Below are 17,614 nucleotides of genomic sequence, written 5' to 3'. Positions count from 1 at the left end.
TTTATGGTAGTGCCTAGAAGACTTAGGATGCTGAACATAGAAAATAGTCCCTGCCCTAAAGAATTTCTAATCTGAGGCCCAGATCCTGCAAATGCTTGCACATGCTTATCTTTACTACCATGAGCAATATTGTTGATTTTCATGGGATTATTCACAGGTAGTTAAACGTGTATGAGGGTTTACAAAGTGAGCACCTAGTTTAAGACACAAACCAAAAAGCAAATATAACAAACAACTGGAGGGAGCTGGGGAAGGATGACAAGGCTACGGTGAGATGATATCCGGATCCAAGCCCAGAGGTCCTTAGACAGCATCCTTAGCCACTGCACCGCAGCCATGCATTGAATTAGCACCTCCAACCAAAAGTGCCGGTGCTAAAGGTATACAGGTCCACAGCAGTCACTCCTCAGACTCATGATTTGGATGGTCATGATAGTCTAGTGGGCACTTGGACTGTACAAGTCCACAAAAGGAAAAGGAAGTTATCTGAGAAACAAACCATTGCCCATTGGCTGCATGCTTGACTGCCATGCTTTGCTGTTTTGCCTGACCCTACCTTGCTGCCTCTCATAACCTTGCCTCCCTAATCCAGTGGCCCAGTCCTTTGGATTAAATCTTTTGGCTACTGACTTCTGTGACCACTGACCATTGCCTTGAACTGCCTCTGATGTAGAGTCACCTGCCAGGTACCTGACTACTTCTGCCCACTTGACTATTGCTTTGGACCGTCCCCTATCCTGCCTCAACTAGTTTATGTTACAGAAGATGACATAGTAGGAGATGCCAGAATCCAGTTTCATTCTCATCTATTTACATTCCACTTCACTCTTCTATTTTATTTGCTATGTATTGCTAACTTTCCCTTCCCTTGCCTCCCTCCCAGGTGTTTGCCTTTACCTATTTTGGTTTATAAACTGCTACCTTCTCTCGCTCCTGCTTTTTAAATTCCCTTTGGCTGATATGGTTTGCTATGAGCTTTGCCTCCTTATTCAACAGGTGACTTCAGCCCCTTGGAATGCTGGGGATGCCCATGGCAGAATTCTCCAACACAGACTATATTCATTAAAAAAAAGTGGAATAATTTCTAGTGGTGGGGGCCTACCCACAGGCATCCAGCAGGTCAAGACAATGAGAGTCAAAAGGAGCTCATTACAATTCTTTTTAAGTAGCAGCCACTGACTGATCCAAAACCACTTATCAAAGTTAACTAGCAATGGATGGAATTGTTGACTAGTATGTGATCTATTGTAATTCCTGGGAACTGTTTAAAAACCAGAGCTGGCTCTAACACATAGGAAAAGTAGGTGATTGTTGGATGGCAGAAAAATATTTAATTGCAGTTTCATTATGTGAGGAGACGGACATCTATTTGCCTCTGGCAAAGTTTAGTCCAGAACTGGCACAGGTAAAAATTCTCTCCCTAATGATTCCTGCTCTTTGACTGAGCTCAGTGCATATGCCAGGAACAGAAGGGGAAGTGGCCTCGCCTGGGATTTACAAGGAGGGTTTCTTGAAAGTGGCCTGAGTAACACAGGGCCGAATTCTGTTCTCATATATGCCAACATAATCCAGTTTGGCTCATCATTTTAAAGATGAAAGGAACCCTTTCTGGAATGGATGGGCTTGAAAGAAAGCCTGAAGACGTAGATAACTAACTATACTATATGAGAAGGAGATGTAGCGAAATAAAGAGCTGATGAAACAAAAAATGGAAGTTGGAAGGAATCCCACCAAAACCAAACACTTCGGGATTAGAAAGGTGCTTGTGGCTTTCCGATAATTGTAATTGAGCAATGACATTGGGTTCTGTCTAGGCCAAATAATGAGCTAGATCAGGGGTGGGGTGGGGACATTTTATGAGTCAGGGGTTGCTGACCCACAGGAAAATCACATTCTCCTCACACACCAGAGCCTTGGGGGGCCCAGGTTATTAGATTTTGAGTGCTCCAGCCTCACAGAGGAATTCAAGGTGGCGGGAACACCAGCGTGGGCTCCCCAGTGCTGGGAGGGGGGAATTCCAAACCTCGGCGGCTAGATCCAGGCAAGCTGGGGGCCACATCTAGTCCCCAGGCCTTAGCTTCCTCACCCCTGGGCTAGATGTTGACTCAGATTTATGACCAAGTGTGCAGGGATTAAGAACATTTCCCCACCCTATACAGCCATACTCAAGCTACTAAAACTTATTCTCCTGCTCACTTCTGCTCTAGATCAAGTGAATATAGAATATTTGGAGCAGTGCCCACATCCCTACTTATTGATATAGCATTGGGTTGAGGGTAGCCATTTGTAGACCAGCAGTAAGCTCCACACCCTCAAAGGTATTTAGGCATCTCATATCCACTGAATTTGGTGGATGTTAGGGTGTTGAAGACCTATGTGCATCTGGGCCTAAATAATTAATTACAAACACTCCTCTCCCTCCCAGAAGCAGAGGACACAGGGGAGGCACTCTGACTCACCATGGAGTCTCTGAGTCACAGTGCCGTATAGGGCAACACCAGCGTCAGTGCTGCACCAGCTCTTGTTTGGGCCTGTGCCTAAAGTCAGAATCAAGGAAGCCAACGAATCTCTGCAGGAGAACCATAGGGTCCAGTTCTGTCAGGCGTGCTCATTCTGAGCAGTGTGTTACTGTGCCAGGAGTGCATCGATGCCAGTGGGACTCCTGTGATGGTACAGAAGAACAGCCATATTGGGTCAGACCAATGGTTCATCTAGCCCAGTATCCTGTCTGCCGACAGTGACCACTGCCAGATGCCCCAGAGGGAGTGACCAGAACAGGTAATCATCAAGTGATCCCTCTCCTGTCATCCATTTCCAGCTTCTGACAAACAGAGGCAGAGGACACCATTCCTACCCATCCTAACTAATAGCCATTTGATGGACCTAACCTCCACAAATTTATCTAGTTCTTCTTTGAACCCTCTTAAAGTCCTGGTCTTCACAACATCCTCTAGCAAGGAGTTCCATAGCTTGATTGTACACTGTGTGAAGAAAAACTTCCTGAAGGATGACGAAAACGTGGGAGGCCCAAGACAACATGGCAGCGTACTGTTGAGGCAGACACAAAGAGAATGAATTACAACTGGGACACACTGAAGAAAATGGCCAAACACAAACAAAAATGTAGAACCTTTGTTGCTGCCCTACATGCCAGTGGGCGTAATAGGCATTAACTAACTAACTATCATATCCCCCCCCTTAGTCTCCTCTTTTCTAAGCTGAACAGTCCCAGTCTTTTTAATCTCTCTTCATATGGGACCCATTCCAAACCCCTAATAATTTTTGTTACCCTTTTTTGAACTTTTTCCAATGTCAATATATCTGTTTTGAGATGAGGCAACTACATCTGTAAGCAATATTCAAGATGTGGGCATGCTGTGGATTCATACAGAAACAATAAGATATTCTCTCTCTCTCAAGGTGTTTCTAGACTACAGGCTTTTTTTTTTTTTTTTTTAAAAAGTCCCCTGCAGTTTTTTCGACCGCGGAAAACCTCGACCGCGGCTTGCTTTTTTGAAAGTACTGGTTGTAGTCTAGACACTCTTTTTCGAAAGAGGCTTGTAGTCTAGACGTAGCCTCCTTTGCAATCCTTTTTTAATGATTCTTAACATTCTGTTTGCTTTTTTTGGCTGCTGCTGCACATTGAGTGGATGTTTTCAGAGAACTGTCCACAATGACTCCAAGATCTCTCTCTTGAGTAGTTATAGCTAAATTAGTTCCCATCGTTTTGTATGTGTAGTTGGGAATATTTTTTCCAGTATGCATTATTTTACATTTATTCATTAAATTTCATTTGCCATTTTGTTGCCCAATCACTTAATTTTATGAGATCTTTTTGAAGTTCTTCACAGTCTACTTTGGTCTTAACTATCTTGAGAAGTTTAGTATCATCTGCAAATTTTGCCACATTACTGTTTACCCCTTTCTCCAGATCATTTATACATAGGTTGAATACAATTGGTTCCAGTACAGACCCTTGGGGGACACGACTAGATATCTCTCTCTGTTCTGAAAACTTACCATTTATTCCTACTCTTTGTTTCCTGTCTTTTAACCAGGTATCAATCGATGAGAGGACCTTCCCTCTTATCCCATGACAATTAACTTTACTTAAGAGCCTTTGCTGAGGGACTTTGTCAAAGGCTTTCTGGAAATGTAAGTATACTCTATCCACTGGATCCCTCTTGTCCGCATGCTTGTTGACCCCCCTCAAAGAATTCTAGTAGATTGGTGAGGCATAATTTCCTGTTACAGAAACCATGTTGACTTTTCCCCATCAAATTATATTTATCTATGTGTCTGACAATTTTATTCTTTACTATAGGTTCAACTAATTTGCACGGTACTGACATTAGACTTACCAGTCTGTAATTGCCAGGATCAATCTAGAGCCCTTTTTAAATATTGGCGTCACATTAGCTATCTTCCAGTCATTGGATACAGGTGCTGACTTAAAGGATAGGTTACAAACCACAATTAATAGTTACGCAATTTCCCATTTGAGTTCTTTCAGAACTCTTGGGTGAATGCTATCTGGTTCCAGTGACTTGTTACTGTTAAGTTTATTAATTTGTTACAAAACCTGCTCTAACAACACCTCAATCTGGGACAATTCCTCAGATTTGTCACTTAAAAAGAACAGCTCAGGTTTAAGACTCTCCCTATCAGCCTCAGCCATGAAGACAGAAGCAAAGAATTAATTTAGTTTCTCCACAATGACCTTATCATCTTTGAGTGCTCCTTTAGCATCTCAATCATCCAGGGGCCCCACTGGTTGTTTAGCAGGGTTCCTGCTTCTGATGTACTTAAAACATTTTGCTATTACTTTTTGAGTTTTTGGCAAGTTGTTCTTCAAACTCTTATTTGGCTTTTCTTATTATATTTTTACACTTAATTTGACAGAGTTTATGTTCCTTTCTATTTTCCTCTTTGTATTTAACTTCCACTTTTTAAACGATGCCTTTTTATCTCTCACTGCTTCTTTTACTTAGTGGTTAACCACAGTGGCACTTTTTTTGTTCTCTTACTGTGTTATTTAATTTGGGGTATACATTTAAGTTGGGCCTATATTATGGTGACTTTATAAAGTTTCCATACAGCTTGCAAGGATTTTACTTTTGTCACTGTACCTTTTAATTTCTGTTTAACCTCATTTTTGTGTAGTTCCCCTTTCTGAAATTAAATGCCACAGTGTTGAGCTGCTGAAGTGTTTTCCCCACCACAGGGATGTTACATTTTATTACATTATGGTCACTGTTTCCAAGTGGTCTAGTTATATTTACCCCTTGGACCAGATCCTGGGATCCACTTAGGACTAAATCAAGAATTGCCTCTCCCCTTGTGGGTATCAGTACCAGCTGCTTCAAGAAGCAGTCATTTAAGGAATCAAGATATTTTATCTCTGAGGTGACATGTCCCCAGTCAATACGGGGATAGTTGAAATTTTCCACTATTATAAAGCCCTTCTTGGTATGAGGGTGCCAGAAGCTGGTCCTACAGAATTTCCTGACAATGTACATGAGTAGTATACCAGCCAAGTGAGAGCCCGAAGCAGTTCACTCAGGGGAATGATGGTTGAAAGGTCTATTTTCTGAAGAAACGGACTCTCAGCTAAGAAGGGGGTCCAAATCCAGAATCTTTTATCGGAACTAGTCCTACTCCTGAACTGTGAACTGAAGCCTGCGTCCCACCCAAACACGATTTCACAAAAACAAGGGACAACTGATGAGGTGTGGCAAAATCTAAAATTTCCTTACCAAGAGTATATACATATACTTACCTCTTATATAGAACGGTTTGGCCCAGATCCTGAAAAGTATTTAGGTGCCTAACTCCCACTGATTTTAAACACAATGTATTATTATTTAAAAAAATCATTATTGTAAAGCCACTCTCATTTTTGAGGGCGGAGGCCTGACTTGAATTTTGAACACTTGGTATTGTCAATTTTGTTTTCAATACATTGCTTTTGTGTTTGTTTCTCAAAGCCACTTTACCCAATTTAGACAGTTCTTTAAAAATAAAATGAGCAGGAATGTTTGAGAAAAATGCTTCCAAAGGAATTATTGACCATGGGAAACCTTTCTGTGTCACTTCAGAATGGTGTACATGGAATTAGAGAACTGCAATAACTGTGAAACGAAATCTCCAATTGCATTGTGTGGTTAAAGATAGTCATAATATTCCAGTTGTCTTGCAGTTTCCTCCGCTCCTTATGAGCCATCCATCCATCCCAGACTACTACATCCTGCTGTGGGTTGTTTATTTGTTAATAAATAATGAGTCATTGTGTAGTTTTTCCCTATGACTTGTACTGCTGCATTGTCAAGCTTTCCTCTTCTAAGGAGTCAACATTTTCTTTGGTCGTCTGTCACCAAAGCTAAGTGCAGTGATCTTATTAGATTTCCTGCCTGCACAAACACCTCTCAGCAATGGAATGGATAAAGTGAGAGGTTTTATTTGTTCTTTTCTTTTTTTTGCTGAAGTAGACTCCCCGATAATGAAATAATTTGCTTTCATTAATAATAAAATAACACGTTGCACTTAGGGCCCGATTCTGAAAGCAATACCCAGATCCCAGTGACTTGGGTGAACTTTGGATCAGGCCCATAAAGAGCCTTTCTCTCAAAGGTCTCAAACCATATCAATTATTAAAGCCTTGCTGCGCCGAGTATTATTATACTCATTCATAAATGGAGGTACAGAAAGGTCAAGTGACTTTCCCATAATCACAAAATGGATTCAGTAGCAGAACTGAGAATGGAACCCAGCATTTCCATTTCCCCAATATCCTGCTAGCAACACAGCACACTGACTCCAGACTCCATTCCTTATCTTAAATATAGAGACACGAAATCCGGAAAGAACATAAAATTCCTAGGTTAAGTAGAAGCTGTGAAAATGGATCCGGATAGATGGCTGTGGAAAGGACGATTTCTTTAAAAAATATATCAGCAAATACCTTGACACTGAAAACATGAAAAAACAGAGCATGTGAAGGCTAGCAATCTAAATACTTTATTCAAATAGTCGAGACCAGTGGATTCTCTTTCCTTTTAATTTCCAAGCATAGCATAATCTCGTGTGGCTTGTCAAATGTTCAGTAGGTTTCAGGGCATCACTGAACATGTGTACATTTCTTATTGATACATAGCTGTCAACACAGTTTGCATGGATTGATTGTATAAAGATAATCAGTTAAAAAAAGATACTTGTCTATAATAAGTCATAAAATAAAATAGAATTTCTGATTTGATTAGTTTTCGGCAACCTGTTCATGAGAAACATTTCCTGTGTGACCTTGCATATCTCACCTCACCGGTTTCTGCCTCCATTTCCCCACCTGTAAAATGGAATTAATAATATTGAACACAAACCCTTATGAAATATTCATTTGCATGGTGTGCAAGTCACTGTGTGATTGGGAGGTTACAGTACTTGCATTGGATGTGGATGAGACCAAAGGTCAAGTCCCTGCTCTGTAGGGGTTTGAGTGATCTGGGATGTAATACAACTTAGTTATGAACAGGCAGAGCAGAGGTTGAAATCTGGTTTCCCAACTCCTGAGTCTGTTCTGCAGGCTACTGAGTCTGCGTGAGTCCTTTTCTTGCATTCCTGGCAAAACTTTTATTGAAACAGATACATCCCTGTGAAATGATGCAGCTTTGCTGAAACAGCTTATTCCACTGAAAAAAATTCTCAGTTCTATGCACTAACCCTAAAAATGGCTATCCTGAATCAGACCGGTGGTCCAGTATCCTCCTCTGAGTAGCCATAGCCTTATACTTCTGAAAGAGATTTAGGGATGCCCAGAGCATGGAATTGCACCCCAACCAGATTGGCTAATGTCCATTGATGGAGCTGGTATGTGAACTTATCTAATATTTTTAACAATTTTTAATTTTTTTCAGAACATCCAGTGGCAACAAGTTCCACAGGTTGAATGTGTTATGTGGAGAAAAACTTCCTTTTGTTTGCTGAGAACCTATTGCCTAATAATTTCAGTTGGTGGCCTCCAGTTCTTGTGTTATGTGAAGGAGTAAGTATTCTCTTTCTCCACACCATATATGATTTTATAGGCCTCTATTGTGTCTCCCTTTATTCTCTCTTTTCTAATCTGAATTGTCCCCGTCTTTATAATCGCTCTTCATACAGATGCTGTTCCATACCCCTCATAATTTTCATTGCACTTCTCTGTATCTTTTCCAATTCTAATGTCTTGTTTGAAATGGGGAGATGAATACTGCATGCATTATTCAAAATATGGTCATCCCATAGGTTTATATAATAGCATTATGATATTTTCCATTCATTATCGATCCCTATCTTACTGGTTCCTAACACTGTTAGCCTTGTTGGTCCGGTGCTGCACACTGAAAAGACATTTTCAGGGAACTATCCACAATGACTCCAAGATCTCTTTTGTGAGTGGTAAGTGCTCATTTAGACGCCATCATTTTGTATGTGCAGCTGGGATTATTTTTTCCAATGAGCATTACTTTGCATTTATCAACACTGAATTTCATCTTCAGTGAATTTCGTGAGATGCTTTTGTAACTCTTTGCAGTCAGCTTTGGGCTTAAGTATCTTGAGAAATTTTGTACCATCTGCCACCTTAGTGTACCCTCTTTTTCTAGATCATTTATGAACAACACCAGTCGCAGTACAGGTCCTTGGAATCTTGTACCTCTCTCCCTTGTGAAAACTGACCATTTATTTCTACGTTGTGTTTCCAATTTTTCAATCAGTTTCTGATCCTCTTATCCCAAGACTGCTTACTTTGCTTAACAGCCTTTGGTGAGGAGTTCTTGTCAAAGGCTTTCTGAAGGACAATGAACACTATTTCCACTAGATCACCCTTGTTCATCGTTATTCTCTCCCTGAATTAATTCTAATTGATTGGTGAGATATTTTTTTCCTTTACAAAAGTTGTGTCATTAACATATTGTCTGATAATTCTGTTCTTTACTATAGCTTCAACCCAATTACCTGGCACTGAAGTTAGGCTTACTCACCTATAATTGCCATAATGACCTCTGAAGCCTTTTTAAAAAATCAGCTGCGATACTGACAACTCATTTCACTTCCTCAAGGGTTAGAGGGTTACTCTGAGGTTGTTTAGAATCTACATTCCTGAAAAAAGAGATATTCCAATCCATTTCAGTCAGCACAATAATCCCAGCCATTCCAACATCAATAATACCAGGCCTATTCCAGACCTACAGAGCCTCTGAGAAGGAGACCTTGGACTCATAGTTAAGGGACAACTCCAGTGACAACCTTCATACTCTGACCTGCCCCAAACAACAATTCTGATGGCCTAGTTAAGGGCCATAAACTATCCCCTTCTCTAAATGTGCTGTGTGAACCCAATTACAACCCTTCCTTTGGGAACCACCTGACACATTCTTACCCACTTAGGAATATGTCACCACAGACAGGTGGATTTTAAAGGTTGTGGCAATATGTTACTCTCTCCACTTCCATTCTATTCTCCTCTCCTTCTTCACCCGTCAGGGATCTGTTTCACTAGGATCTTTTGAAACAAGAATTTCAGTCCCTCTTCAGCCTAGAAACAAAAGTACCAACTGCCTCAGAATTTGTGGGAAGAGGCTTTTACTCCAAATATTTCCTGGCTCCCTAAAGAAATGGGGGTTGGAGACTAAACCTCAGGAACCTGAACACCTGTATCCTTTCAAAGCATTTCAGGATGGAGACTTGCTACCATAATCCCATCCCTGAACCAGGAGGATTAGTTTACTGTCCTCAAACTTCAAAACGTGTTTTCATGTCACCATGCATCCCTCCCATAGATGTTTTCTGTGTTTCATCATTGGCCCAGAACATCATCTATATCATGGACCTATGAGTTTTCACAGAGGTCCTCTTAGTAGAGTTGAAATGTTCCCACAGTCTTTCCCTGCCTAGATGAATGGCCATACTGGGTCAGACCAATGGTCCATCTAGCCCAGTATCCTGACTTCCAACAGTGGCTAATGCAAATGCTTCAAACTGAATGTACAGAACAGGTAATCATCAAGTGATCCATCCCCTGTCACCCACTCCCAGCTGCTGGCAAATAGACTAGAGCAGGGGTGTGCAATAATTTTTGGTGGGGGGGCCACTCCAAGATTTTGGAAAGTGGTCAAGAGCCACACTTTTCTGTGTGGGAGGTGTGGGGTCTAACATGGAGGTTGAGTGCAGAAGGGTGCACAAGGTATGGGACTGGGGTGCAGGAGATGGTATGTGGTCTGAGGGAGTTTGGGTGAAGGAGGGGGTTATGATCTGGGGCAGGGGAATGGAGTGCAGGGACAGGGTGGGGCTGTGGATGCAGAAGAGGATTCTGTCCTGGGGTAGGGATATAAGCAACTAGTCAATAGATTTCATGGGCCTAATTTGGCTGCCTGAACTGATAGAGCCCATGTGCTAGGGGACCGGTTCTCCACCGTTTCCAGTTTAATCACTAACTACAGCTGAGGCTTCAGACAACAGTAAGGCACTTCCTTCAGCTCTTACATGAGCGTCAGTATTTATTACGCCACATGAGACACAACATTTTTGGTGTCTTCAGTCTAGCTCAGGACTACATACAGCCCATATAAGCACGGGCTTGCTGAATGAGTTTATGTACTGCCAAGGGTTCTAGACTATCTATGGTTCTTGTATAATGGGAGCTGTGGAGTCAGCACTCAGAGCAGGGGCTGCATGTGGGGAACCCCCTGTACTTCCAGGGACTGCAGGGAAGTACCAGCCACTTCTGGGAGCACCGTGGGGCCATGGTAGGCTGCGGCCTGCCATAGCCCCGCTGCACTGTTGGATTTCAACAGCTGAATATCTCCCAGATTGGCTGCAGTAGCCTCTGAGAGATTAAGCCTAATTCCATTAGACTCCTGGTGAAACTGGGAGGGTTGTCAACCTGAAGCACATCCAGGGACAGAATACCCTGAAGAACTCTAGTTATTGAAAAGTAAGTACCCTCTCCTTAAGCACCTTAGGATATGTGTCCTTAAGCACCTCGTTCCACGAGGAGTAACAGTAGTTCGAATTAGAAAGCCTAATTCGAACTGCCTACTCCGTGCTGCGTGTAGCCGCGGGCACAGAGTCCGAACTAACAGGGATTTTAAAATGGCAGCGCCCGGCAAGGTGCAAATGAAGTCCGGGATATTTAAATCCCGGGCTTCATTTGCAACTTTGATTGACTACATTAACCACCCTAGTTCAAACTAGGGTGGTAGTGTATACATACCCTTAATTAGTAACCTTTCTTTCAAATGCCTGAGCACCTAACAGCTTCCATTGACTTCCATGGGTTTATTTGTGGAGTCGGGGTATCACCAATTGGCCCTACCCTAGCTACTCCATGTGAACAGTCTTCCTTTTAGCAAATTTCAGTACTATGGAAAAATTACAAATAGATTTTTTTTAGAGCTCTGAATAGAAGCTTATTTCATAACTTCCTTGCCTGCTTTATATGGTCTGTTTGTGTTTTAAAACAGATGGCTGTCCTGCCCTCATGCCACTTGGACTATGGGACTAGTGTGCTGGTAGGAGCACCCTCTTCAGGATCACAGAGCTCCTTTGACACTATGTTGCTGTTCTCTATGTGCCAATGGAAGGCAAGTTTGATAGGAGGTAATGAGTTAAGCAGAATTTTGAGAACTCCGATGTACTTGTGAAGTTCACAGAATCTGATCTCAAGGGGATGCAAGGAAAAGGTCTTGCTGCAGGGGAACAGCCAGAGATGGAAGATACATGTTGCACAGGCAGTGCATAGCATGAAACAGGATGGATACAAATGAATAATTCTTTAAAAAAATTAGATTTTTTGAAATTTAAATTGTTTTTTTAGAAATAATTGTATTTAAAATTACATTTGATGACTGCTCTGTAAAATACTTTATACTAAATAAACAATATTAAGTGGTACATGTTTACTACTAAAGTTTTAAAGAATGTCAAACCACAGAACTGGAGGTTACTGGCTAAGCACCTAAACCCACAGTGTGCTAGGCTGCTAACCCAGCTTTTGACAGCTGTAACCTCTTCTGCAGGTGCATGGATTATACATACTTCAGTTTATTCAGCTAATTCAATTCATTGACTTGTTCATTTGCAGTTACGAAATCAGTGGGGAGTTGAAAAGGCAAAAAAGCTTGTTTTTCTTCTTCCTGTCCATGTAAAGAAACTAAGTGCGAGGATGAAATCTGAAACACTGAAGCATACAGTGACTAGCAAGAATCACTTCCATACTTCCTTAGCTTAACACATTAGTTTGTTTTAAATGCAAAATGTGTTAGAGTAACTTTTTCCTCATGTAACCAGTGCATTTAAGTACTAAAAATGTTTTTTTTTTCAAATTTCTATTTTGAATTCCAGTTTCCAACCAAATAGAATTGATGTTCACTTGTGATTTCTATCATCTAGTATATAAGAAATATGCCACTCACCATTTTCTAACATCAGAATTTCAAAATTAAGACTTTAAATAAATGTCCGTTAAGGTAAATAAATAGGAATAGCTGATGTAAACTCCTGTTCAGCAAAAAGAAATATCAAATTCAGTGAAAAGGCAAATCTACATGTTTTAATATCTACCAACCTCTAAGTTTGGGAAAATAACAAAAAAGTACAAATGAACACAAGATTGAAATTCATTATTTCAATGCTGCCTGATTGCAGATTTAAATCATGATTAAAATCAGGGATTTAAATATTTTGTGATTTAAAACAATCAACCCTGATATGGAAATATTGGTGCTGCTGATCTCCTCAGGAAGAATTCTGGAAACTAAACACAAAGGATCAAACTGAGTCTTCATAGTCTCATTCTGGTGAGATTAGCACTGCTCCAGGTGTTGTGGTGCTGATCTGAGCCCTGTATGCCAATGCAGTACACTTCTGTATGAAGCAGAGTTAATTCTTATTGTTAACACATCTGCAGCTAAACCCATCTCATCTTCATTTGATTAACTTGATTTTTCTTTCCTTTCCATCTTCTCAAATGCATGTCACATTATACATTTTTTCTCTTCTTTGCAGTGCAGTGTGCAATGCAAGAGGGTACTGGGTTTTTTTTAAGGGGGAAAGTTCAAAGTTCTTTTCCTTAAACTGAGTCTGAGTACATGAACAAGACTATAACTCAGATGTATTAATAACCCTCACTTGGCCTTTTGATAAAAATCGGTGAAGGATTCGAACTGCTGCAGGCATGGAAAAGGGGAAATACTTTATTTATTTATCTAAATGATAATTTCTTGAGTCAGTCTGATATACACATTTCCAAAGAGAGATTCTGCCAGTTTTTATGATAAATAAAAGATGTATTGAAAATGGAAATGAATCCAGATCCCATTTTCCACAAACTTTCAGAACGTTTGTAATTGAGGCTTGTGTCTATCTTTATAAGGATTTTAAACAAACATCCTGAATCCAATCACCCCTGAAACACAAAGAAAACTGATATTAAGACTTAGACATGACGGTTATCTGTCATATAGAAAACGTAAATAGGAAAACAGTGTTATGTCTCTGTGAAAATTCTATGTGCTTGAAATTCTGAAAACAGGCAGCTTATTTAGAAGCCTAATTACTTAATTTAGGTGCCTAGTTTTAGGTACTTAAGTATGAATTTTTGGCAATACAGACTGCATGAAAATGTAAAATAAATCATCATTGTTCTCTACACACGTGTTTACTTCACTGTCTCAATGATCAGTTTATGTGTTGCATACCTTACAGAGTGGAACTGTGTAAATAATGGAAGAACGGATTTGTAATAGAAGTACAATGTCTGCATCTAGGCGATTGTTCTCTCTTGATATATCCGGCATGATTTATCTATATTAACGTATCTTGATGTGTGTGGAACATTGTTTGGCAAACATGTTAATTCTTCCATTTTTTGTTTCAGTATTTGCAGTGTCCTGTTGTTTTAAGCCTCTGAGCAGTGAGGAATGGGGTGTGAGCAGCACAGCACTTCTCCTGCCTGACTCCTTCTCATTGTAAAATCAACCTACTCCTAAACAATGTGACTGATCTTTTCTTCTAGAGATGTATCATGAAAATATCTGACTGGATTTAGGAGCCATTTTCACTTGGAACTAAGAATTTAAAAATGCGTCTATAGTTTTGAGGTATATGGAAGAGTGCAGAGTACGTAGAAAGGAGGTTATGCTGGAGATGGATCTGCTTCCAAGTTGTTCAGAATTAAACTAAATTAGCCACTTCATCAAGTAATTACTATAGCTCCCTTGGAACCTTCTTGAGTAACACTTTTTTGTTCGCATGGGTTTCACATTTTGCCCTTCTGTTAATGTAATGTTTAATGAAATGTATGAAAACTGGTTTTCTAATTGCTTCTGGCTTTGCACGTTCTTTTGTGATCTCGACTGCAAACATTGTGTAAATGTGTCAGGATCAAAAGTAAAGTTAACTAATTCAAACTTTGTGTTTGCCCCTCCTGAACAGGTGGGGCGATCATGAATATGGATGGCTATAATAAGACAAATTCTCAGCATATTGATCAGTGTGCTGCTGTCTGTTTTTCCCTCAGTATATCATCCTGCTGAGAAACCATCTAGAAACTGGGAGGATTTACTGATAGCTTGCTTATGAGTGTACCAACATGATTGTGGGCTGACAGTTGCTGACATAATGCTACTGTTCTGCCTCAAAATTTGGAGTGCTACATATAGGCTACGTCTACACTGGCATCCCTTCCGGAAAAGGGATGCTAATGTAGACTTTGGAATAGGCAAATCTGCGGGGAATTTAAATATCCCCCGCGGCATTTGCATTAACATGGCTGCCGCTTTTTTCCGGCTTGGGGAAAAGCCGGAGAAAAGCGCCAGTCTAGACGTTATTCTCCGGAAAATAAAGTCTTTTCCGGAGGATTTCTTATTCCTACTTGAATAAGCAATCCTCCGGAAAAGGCTTTATTTTCCGGAAAATAACGTCTAGACTGGCGCTTTTCTCCGGCTTTTCCCCAAGCTGGAAAAAAGCGGCAGTCATGTTAATGCAAATGCCGCGGGGGATATTTAAATCCCCCGCGGATTTGCCTATTCCAAAGTCTACATTAGCATCCCTTTTCCGGAAAGGGGTGCCAATGTAGACACAGCCATAGTGTTTAGTTTCAGATGTAATCCCCCCAAGTCTGTGATCTCATCTGTCCTTCCTGTATATATCGTGATAGGAATCCATTGGCCAGCCTGTCATCCCACCATATTTCAGAAAGAACTGTTTATAGAGTCATGGTCGTAGAAACGTAGGACTGGAAGGGACCTCAACAGGTCATCTGGTCCTGCTGTGGCATGGGGGATAGACTAAGTAAACCTCAACCATCCTTGACAAGTGTTTGTCTCACCTGTTCTTAGAAATCTCCAATAATAAAGAGTCCGCAATCTCCATTGGAAACTTGTTTCAGTTCTTAGATGTCCTTATATTTAGGTTTTTCTGGTATCTAATCTAATTCTCCATTCCTCACTCGCATTGCACTTGAGGCGATTGATGCCTGTGTTCACCACCCTGCTCTCTTGCAGTGTGAGAGAGCGAGCGAGTTGGTGAGTGAGTGAGGGAATGGAGACAGGCACATTCTTGGGGTACGTCTAAACGGACTTTCACTGTCGAAAGAAGATATGCAAATTTGATATAATCTGCATATCTTCTTCTGATCACTTTTTCGAAAGAGTTTTTTCGAAAAAGCAAGCAGTTTAGATGTGGTTCTTTCGGGGGAGAAAAACCCTTTTTTCGAAAGAACCTGTAAATCTCAATTTTTGAGGAAGAAGATTCTTTAAAAAAAGGGGTGTTTTTTTCAAAAGAACTGCGTCTAAACTGCTTGCTTTTTCAAAAAAGTGATCGGAAGGAGATACGCAAATTACTGCCAAATTTGCATATCTTTTTTCAAAAGTGAAAGTAAGTCTAGACATACCCTTACTACTTTGATCAAGAGCCTGGCGCCCTCTCTTTACCTCATAGGCATCCAGCAGGTTGTGCAAAGCAGTAGAGCCCACCCGTGGTACACAAGCAATAGTAGGATTAAGCCTGCTTTTCCAAGAGTTCCAGTTCCCACTTAAGGGCTGTGTCTACATTGGCCCCTATGCCGTAATAGGGATGCAAATGTAGCACTTTGGAATAGGCAAATCCGCGGGGGATTTAAATATCCCCCGCGGCATTTGCATTAACATGGCTGCTGCTTTTTTCCGGCTTGTAGATAAGCCGGAGAAAAGCGCCAGTCTGGATGCAATCATCCGGAAAATAAGCTCTTTTCCGGAGGATCTCTTTCAAGTAGGAATAAGAGATCCTCCGGAAAAGAGCTTATTTTCCGGAGGATCGCGTCCATTCTGGCGCTTTTCTCCAGCTTATCTACAAGCCGGAAAAAAGCGGCAGCCATGTTAATGCAAATGCCGCAGGGGATATTTAAATCCCCTACGGATTTGCCTATTCCAAAGTGCTACATTTGCATCCCTATTACAGAATAGGGGTCAATGTAGACACAGCCAAGGAGTTGTTGGCCTATCTCCTTTCCTTGTTTTGCCCCTAACTCCAGCCTGTGCCAGTCAAACAATAGAGCCAGGATTACCCTACTAGGAGGGTATCAAACCTACAACCTCGGTAGTAATAGCACTGCAGGTTAACCAGTTGAGCTAAACAAGCTGGGAGGAACAGGCATCTCATGGCTCTTTTGGAAAAGAGCCACAGCTGCTGAGAGATCTTTGTGGCCTCTGACATGACATGAGCAGGGTAGGGCTAGTCTCCTCTCAGGGAAACTTGCTCGAATGCTAATACTCTTGCTTTTTTATGCAAAATTAATGTAGCTCCTGCTCATTATGAGGACTTGTAAAGTGGTCACCATGAATCCTTCCTCCTTTATTTGCTCCCCCTGGCTATAGCAATCAGACAAGAGAGAAAGTTCTCTTCCTCGGTGCAAATTAAAGGAGCAGGCAAGGGAATTGAACTCACAGCCACAAGGGTTTGGTTTTGAGTAAGTCTGCATGGATCACTATGGCAAGACTGGAGGTGACGAGGAGCCATAACAGGATCAGTGAGGGTGAATCTGGGACTAACTTGGTCAGGCAGGGGAAATGTGGAGGCAGCCAGGGGGTCACACAGATTGGGGAAGGCAAGGCAAGGGGGTTCACAAAGGGATCACTATTAATAAATGTATGTGTGAGAGGGAGGTTAGGAGGTCATATGGGAGGTCAACAAAGGCAATGCATGAGCCAGGACAGTCACATGCAGTCACAGAGAGCAAAGCTAGAGGTAGTGGAACCAAGCAGGTCAATCAGGAAAAATGTGGAGCAAATCAAGGTCACTGAGAGCATTTCTGCAGGCAGTGGGGTAATGTAGAGTCAAGAAGAACAAGGCTAGAGTGTGGGGTCATGCCAGGCTCCCTGCTTAGGGCAACACTTAGCCTTATTGGCCCCTGCACCAGCTACACAGATGCAAATATTTCACCTCATTGTGTCACGTCCCCCCCATGATAAGCAGAGTGATACTGTGCTGTCATTGCTTCCAAATGTACCCTCACTGTCCCCTGCATGAGCCAGTCATCTCCAGCCTTTCAATTCATGACGTCCACAGCCTACAAAATCGATACATTAGCTCCATTGTGATTCTA

The 17,614-nt window shown here is 41.3% G+C and overlaps 1 long non-coding RNA gene across 1 annotated transcript in view; it reads left to right on the top strand.

The window, feature by feature from the left end:
- LOC112545157 (uncharacterized) overlaps positions 1 to 14,742 on the top strand; it is a 50,999-nt gene extending 36,257 nt beyond the window's left edge. The window contains exons 4-7 of the long non-coding RNA XR_012903795.1: positions 4,059 to 4,155; positions 7,911 to 8,038; positions 11,496 to 11,631; positions 13,910 to 14,742. This is a non-coding gene — a long non-coding RNA (uncharacterized LOC112545157). The remainder of the gene's footprint in view (positions 1 to 4,058; positions 4,156 to 7,910; positions 8,039 to 11,495; positions 11,632 to 13,909) is intronic.
- Positions 14,743 to 17,614: the final 2,872 nt, after the last annotated feature.

This window comes from Pelodiscus sinensis, chromosome 5, assembly GCF_049634645.1.
Source record: "Pelodiscus sinensis isolate JC-2024 chromosome 5, ASM4963464v1, whole genome shotgun sequence".
Classification (NCBI taxonomy): domain Eukaryota; kingdom Metazoa; phylum Chordata; order Testudines; family Trionychidae; genus Pelodiscus; species Pelodiscus sinensis.
The sequence above is the reverse complement of the archived record's forward strand: the minus strand, read 5'-3'. Positions and strand labels throughout refer to the sequence as shown.